Source organism: Homarus americanus, unplaced genomic scaffold (assembly GCF_018991925.1).
Source record: "Homarus americanus isolate GMGI-L3 unplaced genomic scaffold, GMGI_Hamer_2.0 scaffold53759, whole genome shotgun sequence".
Classification (NCBI taxonomy): Eukaryota; Metazoa; Arthropoda; class Malacostraca; order Decapoda; family Nephropidae; genus Homarus; species Homarus americanus.
The window spans coordinates 1-7,247 of NW_024735244.1; the positions used below are offsets into that span (position 1 = coordinate 1).

The 7,247-nt window shown below is 42.7% G+C and overlaps 1 long non-coding RNA gene across 1 annotated transcript; it reads right to left on the reverse strand.

Moving 5' to 3' along the window:
* Nucleotides 1-4,408: 4,408 nt before the first annotated feature.
* Nucleotides 4,409-7,035, reverse strand: LOC121870827. Its single transcript, XR_006089788.1, has 2 exons — nt 6,793-7,035; nt 4,409-5,473 (listed from the first exon to the last, which is right to left on the reverse strand). It is a non-coding gene; the product is annotated as an uncharacterized LOC121870827 (long non-coding RNA).
* Between the last annotated feature and the right edge of the window lie 212 nt (nt 7,036-7,247).

The window sequence follows — 7,247 nt, forward strand, 5'->3', positions numbered from 1 at the left end:
TAAGTTTCTAATAAGCTCTGTTGTTGGTGGATAGTTTTGTATGTACATCATTATGTTATTGTATTGTACTTGGAGCATTCGCAGTTCATGGGATGTCCTGGTGTGTGGTAGCGTTCGGTATGTTGTGATTGGTATGTTGTTCTCTATTGCCTTTTTGATGTTAATTATAAGGGTATCTGTTTCGTTGTCAATATCATTTAGTATTTTGCCTTGGAGATCTGGGATCTTAACTTGCTCTAGTTGCTTCCTGTAGCCTTCCCAGTCTGCGTTTTGGATTTGGATACGTGGGGTTGTTGGTACTTGGATTGGGCTTGTGGATAGTTTTGTTATCATTGGAATGTGGTCACTGGTAGTTAGCGGTCCTTGTTGTATATGGTAATTCAGGAATTTCTTGTTATTAGTGAAGACTTTGTCTGGGGTTGTTGTTTTGTTATTGCCAATAAATGTGGTGAAGTGTGGTCCTAGGTGGATCAGCTTCCCTGTGTTCATTATGGTATGCAGTGCAGTGCCCACCCTGTTCCTGTTTCCGTGGCCGAATATTGGATGTCTTGGGTTCAGATCTCCTATTATATATGTTGGGCAGTTGTAGTTCAATAGTTTTCTCTAGTCTGGGGCTGCCAGGTAGTTCCTTCTTGGCGGTAAATATGCTGTGGCTATTGCGATTTCTCCAAGTGTGGTAGTTATTTTTGATTCCCAGCAATGACTTCCTGGAAATCGTCGATGAATTGATGTATGAGTATGTGTTTTACAGCAATGGCCACGCCATCATTTAATTCTTCTGTTTTATTTCTTTGGTAGGTTGTATATCCAAATATTTTTATTTTTTTGGAATTTGAATTGCCGTGACTATTTATTAAAATTATGTCTGGGTCAATGCTGAGGTATGTGTTTGCAAGGTTGTTTTTATTTGTTTCCCAGTTGCGGACGTTGTGTTGTATGATGGTAAGTCTTCTGGGTTTTTCTTTATTCATTGTGTTTTGATTTTTTGTTTCTTGTTTGTTGCGCGGGTGGCGATCTCTTGTCCGGAACCAGTCCGTTATGGATTCTTTGGAATTTCCATTGTTCTTCTTTTTTGAAGTTGTGTCTCCTTATTTTAATCCTTTGGTTTATCATGTAAGCTTCCACTAGTGCTTCAGAGTATTTTTCGTTAGAGTAGGTCCATTTTAGTTCTTGTTTCGTTATGGCTTGTATAATGTCTGGCATCGTTTTGCATTCATTAGGGATAAATATTTTGTCACACCAGTGAAGCTGTAGTTCACAGTCGTCTGCACATTCTAAAGTCAGTAGCGTTTCCTCGCCCTGGGTATCCATGGTTGCTGTTGTGACTTTTTTCCTTACGGCTCCTGTCTCTCTTTGGATGTTGTTTTGAAGGTCCTGCCTCTCTACTGTACTTTGGGTGGATGTTTCAATCATTTGTGACTTTGCCTTGTCAGCTTCGTTTGTTTCGTGTACTGTTGCGGCTGGTGTTTGCTCCGTTGCTCCTTTTTCTTCTGCGTTGTCTGTCTCCTGTGGTGCATCTGGGTTGGTTAAGCTGGACGCTTGTAGCACAGATCCAGAAGCTGGGTTCGCTGGGAAACTCATTGTTGGGAGATTGTTTCTTCCAAGCATTTTGTTCATTTCTATTTCGAACGTGCCTGGGTTCCCTATGTTCATTATGTGAGAGTATAATAGGCAGATGAGCACTTTGTAGTCTCGTATTTTGCTCAGTACAATTTTGGTGGTATTCTGTGGTTGTGTTGTTTCTTCCACTACTTTCTTTGCAATAGCAGCATATGTTGTATTTTCCTTCTGTTCTTGTTGTTGTTTTTCCTTTGCTACTTTTTCATTTATTATTTTCTTTTTGTATGGACAGGCCATTGCTAGGGTTCTGTGGGTCTTATATCTTGGTTCCTTCCGATTTTTGCAGTTTATACATGCTTTGGCTTGATTCTTGCAGTCCCGGAAGGTATGGCCTTCTTCTGCACATTCAGAGCATATTTTAAGTTCCTTTTGAGGACAGTCTTTTGTTGCATGAGATTCATGTGCATAGCAGATAAAGCAGGTGAGAATATTAACGTTTTTATCCCTTTCTAGTTGTTTAGGGAGTACTGACATGTTGAACCCCAAGATTCCAGATTCCAGGGCCTTGTCTGCCATTGAAGTATCAGTGAATCTCAGCTTTAAGCAATGTGTGTATTGCTTTATTTTTACTACTTCTTCGACTTTTAATTAGTTGTTTTTTTTATTTCTAGTTCTTTTATTTCTTGTGCCGAGTGCTTTCCAAATTCGTAGTCAAGTCCACGCACAAATACTGATCTTTTTGCTTTAACCTCTGGTGGCATAATGACCTGGAGTCATATGTCTCCAAAAGCTTGGATTCCCTCAGGGCTCAGAATGGTATCTGCGTCCCTGTAGTCCCTGCATATTGCAGTGTATCCATCGTTCGATGAGAAAATCCTTGTGAAGGGTACATTGAGTGTACCATACGCTGTTTCCGTTATCTGAGAACGTGAAGGGGCTGTTCTCTTGTCTATAATCTTGAGTCTAACCTTGATAGCCATGGTTTATTTGTTTGTGTCTTCCTAGCATGTATTAATTGTGGGTGATAAAGAAGGTTATTCAAGACCCTTCTTAGTGTGCCTATAGGCGACCCCCGGACAGTGGTGTAACTGCACTATCACTGTTTTTCCACTGCCGAATTGGCCTGTGTTCCCCCGACCTCCAACGGACACACACAATCCCACCTACTGTGAGGTGTGCTCCACTGGAGGGGCTCTAGGACGAATACTTTAATATAAGCAGATGCCTCGGCCAGGGTAAGTAAGGAAAGATTTCAGCAAGAGAGAAAGACCTCAAACCACGTCAGTACTGCCAATCAATAGCTGCCCTCCAGCAGGAGTGTGGGTCACTCACTCTACCCGTGGGGAGAGCTAACTAGGGTTGACAGTCCTGAACGTTCGTGAGGTAGTCCGGTGGCAGTCGTGGTCGTTTCCAAAGGCGGAGGCCTCCAAGGGTCGTGGCCCCAAACATGATTTCTGGGAAGTTCAGTGGTAGACAGAGAGGTCGAGTTGTAGTCTGGTGGTCAACAGTAGAAGGAAGGCTGGCGGTGAGGGGTCTGAGGAGAGGTCCGTTCACTGTGAAGGCTGGCTGCTTTGGCGGTGAGGGGTCTGAGGAGAGGTCCGTTCACTGTGAAGGCTGGCTGCTTTGGCGGTGAGGGGTCTGAGGAGAGGTCCGTTCACGGTGAAGGCTGGCTGCTTTGGCGGTGAGGGGTCTGAAGAGGTCCGTTCACGGTGAAGGCTGGCTGCTTTGGTGGTGAGGGGTCTGAGGAGAGGTCGTTCACGGTGAGCTGGCTGCTTTGGCGGTGAGGGTCTGAGAGGTCGTTCACTGTGAAGGCTGGCTGCTTTGGCGGTGAGGGTCTGAAGAGTCCGTTCACGTGAAGGCTGGCTGCTTTGGTGGTGAGGGTCTGAGGAATCCGTTCACGGTGAGCTGGCTGCTTTGGCGGTGAGGGTCTGAGGTCCGTTCACGGTGAAGGCTGCTGCTTTGGTGGTGAGGTGAGGAGGTCCGTTCTGAAGGCTGGCTGCTTTGGCAGTGAGGGTCTGAGAGAGGTCCGTTCACTGTGAAGGCTGGCTGCTGGCGGTCTGAGGAGGTCCGTTCACATGAAGGCTGGCTGCTTTGGCGGTGAGGGGTCTGAGGAGAGGTCCGTTCACGGTGAAGGCTGGCTACTTTGGCGGTGAGGGGTCTGAGGAGAGGTCCGTTCACGGTGAAGGCTGGCTGCTTTGGCGGTGAGGGGTCTGAGGAGAGGTCCGTTCACGGTGAAGGCTGGCTACTTTGGCGGTGAGGGGTCTGAGGAGAGGTCCGTTCACGGTGAAGGCTGGTGCTTGTTTGTTTCCTTATATATGTCTGTCAACTCACAAACACTCCTTGGCCTGACGCCATCACTATACTTGTCCTGTATATGATCTCCGACTCTGAACTCTACTCATACTGTCCTGGTACTGTTTGTAACAGACTAAAATTATCAGTTATAGTCATGGAAAATTTGTAATGATTGAGGTTAATAATGTGTAGGAAGAGGAATTAAAATGTAAAGTTTCAAATTATTAGGAAGATCTACATGACTTCAGTGTTTGGTAATATATGTTGCCGTGTTAAGTCCCTTTGTGTTTGTCATGTGAGAGACTCATTGGTAATATTTTGGTCTAAGAAAGATTGTTTCATAAAATATTTTCTCCCGTAAAATAATGTTTTCTTAAGAATTGTCAGTGTCTCGTTCCGTAGTACTGGACAGCCGAAAGGGGCTGTTAGGAAATCCATTTAAATTATAATTTATTTATTAATGGTCGTATAATAAACAATTGTATTAACAACATAAACATTAAGAAACAAGTATTTACCTCATCAGAGAAGTAGGGTGTACAGACAGACTCTATAACAAACACTAAACTTTATCAAAAGACTTAAGACAAACTTTTCATTATCACCTCATAGAATTGTATTAAGGTCTTGAGGCGTAGAGAGACTTAACAATTATTATTAATCTGAACGACTATAGACGGTAGTTAGTTCTGAGACAGTTAGGTTATACATTATCCCCTGTCTAACAGACAGTAATACTTATATAAATGTGCACTATATAATTACTACACCCACGGTGAGTAAACTATGAGCCAGTGTCTACCATTTTCTCTTTAATACTGAAGTTAGTGATGTATGGTAATGAATCTTCTTGTCTAACAGATGACCTCTTGGCATCTGACCTATAGCCCTGTGACCTGGCTATGTCAACAGTAAGGACCAGACCCCTGGCCTGACTCTACCCTCAGTCCTACACTCTCTCTCGCTCATGATACACGTGAGGCTCCTGAACCTCAGATACATATCAGCTTCATATTTTTATTAACGCTCACAGCTCAGAGCGTTAATTACGGTGATGTCATAATTTAACCCATAAACATTTATTTATGCTACTTTCAAGGAACCTGGCAGACTCACCTTAAAGAACATTCAGCAGTGATTGTTAAAAGTAAATGGAAGGATTCAACTCAACATAGTAAAGCTATAGAGCTCCACATAATAAAGCTATTATACTCCATATAGTTTGTTTAGCTTAAGCTATTCCTTAAAGGTGAAATTAATCTCCACAATCAGATTTTTAATTAAAGTTAACCTAAGAAGACAAAGGTAGATTATTGTTATGAATGTTCAGTTTAAGTTGGCCCTCAGAGAGTGAAGGTTGACTATACACAGGACGAGCTTCTGTGTGTTTAGACAGGATCTGTCCCACCCGGGTCGGAGGTGGGGTACAACTCAGCATTAGTAAGGATGGTGGTGGTAGCTGCAGGGGTAGTACCAGCGGCTATCCTCTATAGTACCAATAAGACTGGTTGTAGTGTTGGTTGTACTGGTTGTAGTACCAGGTGGGCCGTGGTCTAGGTCTGGGACCAAACTCCACTTGTGGTCGGTAATTACTGTTGGGGTTGTGTACTATCGCTCCCTGTAGTGAAAAAGGAAACACCACATTAGCCACAATACTGTATGTAAGACGACATATAATACAATAATAATATAGTACCAAATAATAATATTTTAAACAGTGATTTATTCTGTAATGTTGTTATATTTTGTCTCCTCTATGGTCGCCATCTTCCTGACCTCAAAACTTAATATTCCATAAATGCAGAAACAAACGCGCCTGGTATACAACATACACAAACACGCCTGGTATACAACAGACACAAACACGCCTGGTATACAACAGACACAAACACGCCTGGTATACAACAGACACAAACGCGCCTGGTATACAACAGACACAAACACGCCTGGTATACAACAGACACAAACACGCCTGGTATACAACAGACACAAACACGCCTGGTATACAACAGACACAAAACGCTCCTGGTATACAACAGACACAAACACGCCTGGTATACAACAGACACAAACACGCCTGGTATACAACAGACACAAACACGCCTGGTATACAACAGACACAAACACGCCTGGTATACAACAGACACTAAACACGCCTGGTATACAACAGACACAAACACATGGTATACAACAGACACAAACACGCCTGGTATACAACAGACACAAACACGCCTGGTATACAACAGACACAAACACGTCTGGTATACAACAGACAATAAACACCCTGGTATACAACAGACACAAACACGCCTGGTATACAACAGACACAAACACGCCTGGTATACAACAGACACAAACGCTCCTGGTATACAACAGACAAAACGCGTCTGGTATACAACAGACACAAACGCTCCTGGTATGGTATACAACAGACACAAACACGCCTGGTATACAACAGACACAAACACGCCTGGTATACAACAGACACAAACACGCCTGGTATACAACAGACACAAACACGTCTGGTATACAACAGACACAAACACGCCTGGTATACAACAGACACAAACACGCCTGGTATACAACAGACACAAACACGCCTGGTATACAACAGACACAAACAAATCTTTAACACAGGACTAACCACACATATACTTTACTATTATTAAAGTTAAGTAATTAACGCAATATCCGTCCATATAAACTGGGCAACACTATTAATGAGTTGAGTCAGAGTGTTGTAAAATTCTGTCCCTTTCCTCATGTTAGTCAAGATCTTAACAAAACAGAATAAATTTGTGTAAAACTGCTACTTTTTAACAACTCAAGGTAAAATATCTCCTCTCAGCTAAAATTAAAAGTAAAACTTTCAAGATAATATCAATCAATTTTGTCCTCAAAGTAAAAATAATCAAAAGCAAGAAATTTTAACATTACCGTGCTGGGGTTCGTTGCATCAACTCCACCGTCATAGACATAAGAAAACTCTAACTCTGCCTGCCGGACGTGTCTGTTTCCATGGCCTCTTGACAACCCCAAGTTCTCTGTGCAGAAAGGCATCACAACACAATGTTTTAAAATAAGAATCTTCAGCGTAGTACAGATAACATAGTATTCGTCTTCATTTTACTGCATGGCCTAATATAAGTAACTACTGTAGTACACGTATCACAACATGAAGATCATGTAGCAGAGAGCCAGCAGCAACACCCACGTCAGGCAGGTCAGGTAGCCAGCCATCACCTTCACTGTGTCCAGGTAGATAAAGTATATGAGTCAGCTCACTGCCAGGTAGATAAAGTATATGAGTCACACTGTGTCCAGGTAGATAAAGTATATGAGTCAGCTCACTGTGTCCAGGTAGATAAAGTATATGAGTCAAATCACTGTGT